General features: G+C 39.8%; 1 protein-coding gene across 1 annotated transcript in view; it reads left to right on the top strand.

The window, feature by feature from the left end:
* The first annotated feature begins 435 nt into the window (after window positions 1–435).
* Window positions 436–8651, top strand: part of SERTAD2 (SERTA domain containing 2) — a 116155-nt gene continuing 107939 nt past the window's right edge. The window contains exon 1 of the mRNA XM_027555635.1: window positions 436–1205. The gene's annotated coding sequence lies outside the window, so the exon portion shown is untranslated. The remainder of the gene's footprint in view (window positions 1206–8651) is intronic.

The raw sequence follows: 8651 nt of genomic DNA, 5'->3' as shown, positions 1-8651 counted from the left end.
CTGACCTGAACAGGGCGGGAGGGAGGACCCGGGTGCCGGAGGGAGGGGAGGACCTTGGCCCGCCCACTCCTTCCCCTGTGGCTCGGAGCGGCACCTTCTTTTCCTCATTGGGCACACGCTTGCGTCCATCACCCCCATGCGGCCCTCGGATTGGCAGAAGGCGCACTTCTGGAGCGAGGAGAGCTGAGTGACTCCGCCGGTCTCCGGTGCCTCATCTTTCTCTCCACCGCTCCCTCCCTACTTCAACGTCCACCCACCACTCCCCACCCCCCACTCCACTTCCCCCCGCCCGGTTAGCGGCAGTGTCCTTAGAAGACTCATTGGGCCAGGGGCGAAGCCTGCCGCCTATCGAGCCGCACCGTCATTGGCCGACCCCCACGCCCGTCGGAGCGGCGGGCTTCGGCATTGAGTGATTCCGCTTCGCTCCCCGCCCCCCATAACGCCTCGCCCTCTCACTCTCCTCCTCCCCTCCCGGCTCTTTCACAGCCCCCCTTTCCCTAGCCGTCCCCACCGCATCTCCCCTGTCCAGCTGGGCGGGGACTGCTTTACGACTCTGTAAAGTCTGTGAGTCACTGCACAACCCATCAATCCAATTAAATGTCTTGAGCTAGCCGAGCAGGCGGTGCTGCTGCCGCGGCCGCTCGCCCCGCCGCGGCCGCCCCTGCTCGCAGCGCCCCTCTGATCCATGGCTGTCTGTCTGTACTTGTTACGGTGTAACCTCCTCCTCCGCCTCCTCCGCCTCCTCCTCGGGAGCCGCTGCAACTTCCCCTCAGCCAGCCTCCTCCTCCGCTTGGGGACTGCAAAGGCATGGGATAGACCTAGAGCCACTTCTGTCACCCCTCCAGACCTCGCTCAGTCTCCCCCCTTTAAATTAAAGTCTGATCCTTGCTTCTCATCGTTTTAGAGGTTTATTTGTCAGTCTTTTTATTTCCCCGGATTTTATTTTCCCTTCCTGGGGCAGGGGGGTCGCAGGGGCCGGTGGGCTTATTTTAGGGAAGGGGCTTTCTCCTCCATCCCCTCGTTGCTCCTCGTCCCTTTTCGGCAGTGACTTGGTTTCCCGGCTCCGCTCCACTCCCACCCCTCGAACTCACCGTCCTGCACTCTAGTGACGCACCGACACCCCCCGCCCACAGCCCAGACGTCCCCTCCCTCGCTGCCACCCCGACCCGTCTCGGAGCTGGACCGGGTGCCGACTTCGCTGAAGGGTGAGTGCTGTGTTGGGTTAGCGGGGGTGGGTGTTGGGGCGGAGGGAGGGTCTGGGCAAATGTAGCGGGTCCACTTTGGGGAGGGCAAGGGATCGCGCTGTGGACTGGAGGTTCCCGGTCCGGCGTGGATTTGAGGTGGCGACTGCCTTCCTCCCTCGCTCCCTCTTCCCCCGCCCCTCGACTCCTTATTCACCAGCCTTGCTGTATTTCTAGGTATTGCCAACGCTTATAAAATGAGCGGTAATGGCAAGCTTTCTTAGTGAGCGGTCATAATCAGCGAATTGAACTGATAGACTCTATGACCTGCAAAAAGTGTCAGACGGCTAATAATGGGTACGTTGTCTTCCAAATCAGAGTTAAACTTTTATTCAGTAAAGGCAAAGCAAAAGGTACGTCTGATTTGAATGAGATAGACCACGAGAAGACAGGTTGCCTAGTGGCATGTCTTGCTGTTTTTATTTTTAAATAGTTTCGTAGGTTCTCTTTTGGAAAAAAAAGAAAAGATAATTCAATATTAATGTAAAGATTACAAAGTCTTTGAACCTGTTGGAGGAAAACGAGGTAAGATGGAAATCCAGTTTGACACTTCATCTTTAGCTCACCTCTATTCTGGCCAGAAATTACAACACAGAATTTTTTATTTCCTGGTCACTGGGCACAGTGGGGTGTGTTAAAAGACAAATAGGGATTTTTTTATCTTTTGATAGCCCTTTTTTGTATACTAGATTGCTCTTGAGCAAAATTTTAATTTGGTTTCTTGGTTGCAGGCTGTTCAAAAGTACACATGCATGGCCGTATATATGCTTTATAAGACTTGCCCTATGCATCTTTAGTATTTAATTTGAGGTAAAAATAAGAATTATGAGAAATACTTACTCTGAATCGCCTTCTGAGGTTACGTTTGAGAATTCAGCCTGTTTAAAATGGTACTTATTCTTTTTGAATCAAGTTCTGGTCTACTTGTCCACAAGATTCAAATTAGGCCAAACCAAACATCTTTTGAAATATTAAAGTACACGAAAGGCCTCTTAGTAGTTCATTCTCTCCTTTTCTTTCAGACTAACCAGAATAAGTTGTTGCTAAATTTAATTGTAAAGAATAGACTGTTCCTGTACTGAAGTCTGCCAAGTTTCTACAGAAAAATTTCTTTTTAAAGAGGAGCAATGTGTTTATGATCAGCCCAAAGTAGTAAAGTTGACTCAAATGTAAATGCTGTCATAAGGAAATGCTTGTCATAAGCCCCCAAACCTGGCAGAGTGTTTCAGGAAGACTTATACAAAGCCTTTCTGAATTGTTTAATACATTTCATCATGTGGCCTTTTTCATGAGTGTTTAAGACTGAAATCATTCAGAGGCCTTATAACACAGGGGAGCCATGCTGCCTGAGTTTGAATCTAGCCACAGTCACAGGATGGCTGACTGACCTTAGGCAAGTTCAAACCTGGCCTGTGAGGGTTTTCTCCTGTAAATGGGAGGGATGACTTTCCCCTCTAAGGGTTGCCTTAAGGGTAAGTGAGAGGGCACAGGTCACCGAGCACTTGGTGTTAGCTGCCCTACCTCCATCATCATCATCACCACCCCCTGAGAGGGTGTCTGGTCTAGTGGTTAAGAAGGGGACCTCCATAACCAGTCTCTGTAGGTTCAAGTCTCAGTATTTCCTCGTGCTATCTTTGTGATCTTGGCCAAATCAACCTCAGATTCCCCATCTATAAAGTGGGGATTAATAGAAAAATTTTCTTCATAGGGTTATCATGAGGTCAGAATGAGTTTAGACCAGTGTTTAGTGCTTATTTTCAAGTTTAATTCTTTGCTCTGTTCCTAGTACATCTAGAAATGTGAGTGACTGTATTTTTTAGAAGTATGCTTTTTGTAAAGATAAAGAATTATTACTGTCGGATTTACACTTTTAAGTAAAGTTTATATGAGTTTTTATGAAATTTAGTTATTGGATGAGTTGAGCTGATTACTTTTTGATTTTAACTTGCACAACAGAGTATGGATACCTCTATTATAATGATACGTATCACGCATTTGCTGTTACATGTGATTTTCTCCTCTACTAAACACAAAGCTCTTTGAGAATAAGAGTAGTATTTCATTCATGATTTAATCTCAGGTGCCTAGCATTGTGCCTGGTACATAACAGTCTTGATAAATGTTGTGGAATGGATTAAACAATCTTGTTCTCGTAGTTAAACGACATTGTAAGTGATATTATGGAGAATACTATTATTTGTGTTGTTGAGTTGAATTTTTATGTTTTCAATTACTATTTTTGTAAATAGAAATGGAATTATAATGTTTTATTAGGAAAATAATTTTTATTTTGAAGATTAAACTTAAAATATTCTGAAAAGTACTTACCAAATATCTCATCTTAATACCTAACATGGTCTCTTTTTTAATTGAAAAACTTTCTGATTCCCAAACTTCCTTTCACTACATTGGATGTTATTATAATTAGTATAGATTATACAAATTAGATTTTGAATGTCCTTAATGATGATGTGATGTTATTATTGGCTTCAGAATTAATAATAATAAAAGTGAACTTATCAAACCAACACTGTGGAAATAAAATAGCATAATTTCCTTAAGGACCTAAGCTTTATTTCTTTTTTCATTCAAGAGTGAAATTCTTTCTCTTGAGCAGACTTAATAAATAATTAGCTTTTCAAATAGTTGTAGTAAATAGTATAACAGGAATCATAAAGAAGGTATATGTAATCAGTAAATAAAACACTTTAAACTTCATTACACACTTAATTAGCATTATACAACTGGGTAATACATATTTTTTCAATAAGCAAAATTGATGGGGCCTGCACCACCTGCTTCATTTATAGACTCATTCTGCTTTACTTGTCAGTAAAACCACTAATTACTGTGCCCTCTGAAAGTATAAAATGCAAGAAATGTCTTTCATGAAAGAGATGTCCTCGATAACAAAATCTGAATGCTCATCTACTCAGAAGTGTTACAGTGTTCCATAGCATTGTTAAAACATTTCAAATGGGTGAACTATCTAGCACAATGTGGGTAATTTTATATACATAATCCTTTGTTTAACCAAATAATCAGTTAATCCATTTTAGTTGAATATATTCCATTTTCATTGGCTAAAACAATTAATTTTAAAAACTTGCCTTTTTTGTTCATATACTTTGAAAGCAGTTAATCTAAAATGAAACTTTAAACAATTAATTTATAGGCACTTAGAAACTACACTGAAGCATATATTCTACAGGATGGAAGGTCTAATTTTTTGCTTGACAGATTTCAACATGATTTCTATAGCTCACATCTTTTTCTTTTATTTAACATTTTTTGGTGAGGACAGTTGAGTACTTTTGGTATTTTACAGATATATAGGATGTCCTCAGCTTTTAAAAAAACAAAGTTTCTGATGAAGAATTGTCTGGAAAGAAGAGGGAAAGAGGAATAAAAATAACCTTTAGGGCCTATCCGTGTCTTTTAGTATTAGGAAAATGGATAACAATATACTCTTGTCAGTGATCAAAAGGAGAAGAAAATTATTTTTGTGTTATGTGTTGCCATACACTTAGAATTAAAGTCCATGGAGGTCTAGACTGAGCCATGTTAACAACTGGCACGTGACCTTGAGCATTACACTTAACCTCCAAGACTCTCCCAGTTCTTTCAGTGTGAAGAGAGAAGGCAGTTGCCTGGCCCTCACTCGCAGGGGACATTGTAGGGGTAATTTGTAAGTGCTTTTTAAAAGCACTGGAGAATGACAAAGTGCAAGCAAATACAAAGTAAACATTCACATTTAGAAATGAACATTTGTTTTGTCATTATTAAAAAATTGTGACTTTAGATCTTTTGTCTTAAGCCCATTTTTTCCTTTTAACTTTGTATTTATGGAGACTTCTTATTGGTATGTTAAGAAGAATGAATAAGGTACCTAAAGAGGCGAGGAACTTTGAAAGGGATTTTAAATGCTAACATTAAGTTTTGGTGTATCCTGGGTTGTAGCACATGTTGATGTTCTAAGATCAAACTTTATGTGTCTAGAAGATAATACATTTTATTAAAGATTGTAAAACTTGCACGTATAGGACCCCCTCCTGACCCTCATTTTGTACCTTGAGTACAATGAAATGTGCATGTGTCAGAATATAGTAGCTTAGAGGATTTCATTTATTCCATATAATCTTTTATTTAGGAAGGTGAGTGAAGACACGTATGGAAAGGCTGTATTTTAAGAAACTAGTTCTTTTTTTTTTAACATCTTGTCCCAAAAAGTGAGTTCTGAGTCTTTAAAAATAGAAAGCCTAGAGTTAGCACATTATATCAGTTTCTTTGAATTCAGCTTTTCCTCTCTATGGTTATTAACAGAAGAGTTGTCACAACCTAATGGTATTATATCACTTTTTAAAGTAGAAATGAAATTCTGGTTTATTCAGAGTAAGACTTTATTAAAACAGGTGGGACATACAAAGAAATATTTCTTTTGTTCCAACTAAATATTAAGTATGGTGAACAGTGATCCTCAAATGCAAGGTTGCTAAGAAGAAAGCAACTTTTAAAAGTATATTATCCTTTTGTCCTTATTGCTGAACATTCAGTTGATGAAAACTCAGACTGATCAGATTTCTTTTCTACTTCTGAATGTATAGTCCGCACTGTTGTTTATAAAGTTTCGTGTGATGTTATGTACAATCCTTTAGTATTGAATGTTTGCTTTTAACTTACTAAATGGCCAAAACAGTCCACCTTTTAAATTTTATCTGATTTTCACAACCTTCTTTGTTTTGTTCTACCACTGTTTTTCAATTTTCTTAATATTACTGCATGAATTTGTCTTTTAACGCTGTGTCTTTCTCATTTTGCTCTTCTTCTCCACTGGTCTTTTTCCTTGATTACTGCAGGTTTTTTTCTTTGGCTCTCTTTTGCCTTTGCCTCTGTTTAAGGCATGGAAAAGGGGTTTTCATCTATTTCATTCTGCTTTTCTGAGACTGAGGCAAAGGCCTTCTATATAGAAAATTTGCTTTGCCCTATCTCAAAAGATGAACTTTCTGATCATCTTATCTACACAAAACTTAAGGAACCATTTTGTAAACCTAAAACCAAGTTTTAACTTATGTGAGGTGATAAAAAGGGACAATAATGATGTGTTTAGTACTTCTTGCTTTTCTGTTAATCTCTTTTTTGGAGAGATACCCACAGAATTTTTTATGTCTACATTATCTTAAAACATCTCAAGCATCCATTGCTTGGCACCCAGCGCCTGATGAGCACTGGTGGCTGTCTGAGCTGTGACTGTGGCCACCTGACTATTTGAAGGGGCGTGCAGGCCTGAGAACAGCACGTGAGACGTGAAAAGCAGGTCCTTTGTTTTGTTTTTAACTCTGTTCAAACCAGACAGAACCCCAGACTCTGTCCACTGAGGTTTTCCAGGGTTCGCCATTGTTGAATGATTAATGGTTCCTGATGAAGTAACCATCAGCTTTATTGTGTTCCAATAATTTCAACTCAACTGAAATGTATCCCTTTGAGTTAACTTTTGTTTTGATTTTTAAGACTTTTTACTGAGAAAATCAAGGAGTATGAAAATAAATATGTATTTTTAAATAAAAAAATTTATATGAAAATCCTTTGAGTAAAAAGATTTTCTAAGGACCCAAATCCATTGACTTGGAGAGAATGTTTAGTAGTTTCTTAAAATACTTCACATTATTCAGACATTAGTGGTAGAAGACCTTTCTATTTGATTAAATGAAATGAATCCCCCTTTTGATTTACAAAACAAATGCTCCATTATACCTTTATTTAAACAATTCAAATATGAGATTAGATAAACTGCATTTTGGAGTTGGTGGAATGAGACTTTCCAGAAATTATCCTTTGTAAAATCTATGCCTTTTAGAGGAAGTTTGGTCTTTTTTTTTTTGTACACCGGTATCCCATTCCTGACTTCTGTTCATTTCATTCAACAGATTTATTGAGCATTTATTATGTGCCAGCTACTTTTACGAGGCAATACATTACAGCAGTGAAGAAAATGAACAAATATTATTGTCCTTGTAGAAATTACATTCTAAACTATTTTGATATGTATTTAGAGCTAGTTGTCTACTACTTTGAGTAGTCACAGCTCCACATTGTGTAATAGTGGTCTACAAAAATGTTAAGATTTCTTCATATGGATTTTATGCCTTTTGACTTAGTGTGAAGGTCTAAAAGTGAATCCTGAAACAACTGCATTCGAGTTGACCATTTTTATTTGAGTTTGAGATGAAACATTAAAAGCATAATGTTGCCGATGTTTCCACCAGAAATCATGAAATTATCCTCGTTTATGAACCCCAGGACACCTTACAGTGGACGTGGTCTGAAATTTCTCCTAGCTTTTCTTTACACCTTTGAAGTTGTTTTCTCCCTTTGCTTTGTTTTCTTTGTGACAGAGCCTGAAAAAAATGTGTAACACTGAAAATTGCACAATGTAAATGTAGTCCTCATAGCTGTACTGCACAGTTTACAGGAAAATCTTAAATTTCCTTTGTCTAGTGTATGTAAAGAACTAATCTACTAATCTTTTGTTTCCATTATTATAAAAACTATATAATTTCCTAAACAAGTAAAACCCTTAGGGTACGTTTCACCTCAAATATTAAAATAGATACATGTGTTTTTATAGTATAACTAGCACTAATCTCAAAGAAGGCAATGGCACCCTACTGCAATACTCTTGCCTGGAAAATCCTATGGGCGGAGGAGCCTGGTAGGCTGCAGTCCATGGGGTCACAAAGAGTCGGACATGACTGAGCGACTTCACTTTCACTTTTCACTTTCATGCATTGGAGAAGGAAATGGCAACCCACTCCAGTGTTCTTGCCTGGAGAATCTCAGGGTTGGAGGAGCCTGATGGGCTGCTGTCTGTGGGGTCGCACAGAGTCAGACACGACTGAAGCGACTTAGCAGCAGCAGCAGCACTAATCTGAGATAATGACTTTTATTAATTATTTTATTTTTGTTTATAGATAACACTTGTCCCAAGTGTGTGGGGGTTGCTGCTGCTGCTACTGTTTAGTAGCTAAATCGTATCCGATTCTACAATCCCATGGACTGTAGCCCCCCAGGCTCTTCTGTACATGGGATTTCCCAGGCAATAATACTGGAGTAGGTGGCTATTTCCTTCTCCAGGGGATCTTCCCGACCCAGGGATCAAACACTCATCTCCTCCATTGGCAGGTGAATTCTTTACCACGGAGCCACTTGGGAAGCCCTAATCAGAGACCGATAGACATGGCACCTGTCCATAATGGTGTTCACGGTCCAGATGGGAGAGAAAAGATCCCCACATGAAGATGGTCTCTTGTGTTGAACAATATGCGATCTAACTTGATGGGAAGTCTGGGAGAGGCCACTACAGTAAGCTAGGTCAGATGGACTTGCCTCCTGGAAATCCTGGACAGCCTTCAT

The sequence above is a fragment of the Bos indicus x Bos taurus genome, chromosome 11 (genome assembly GCF_003369695.1).
Source record: "Bos indicus x Bos taurus breed Angus x Brahman F1 hybrid chromosome 11, Bos_hybrid_MaternalHap_v2.0, whole genome shotgun sequence".
Lineage (NCBI taxonomy): Eukaryota > Metazoa > Chordata > Mammalia > Artiodactyla > Bovidae > Bos > Bos indicus x Bos taurus.
This window is presented reverse-complemented; position numbering and strand designations above follow the sequence as displayed.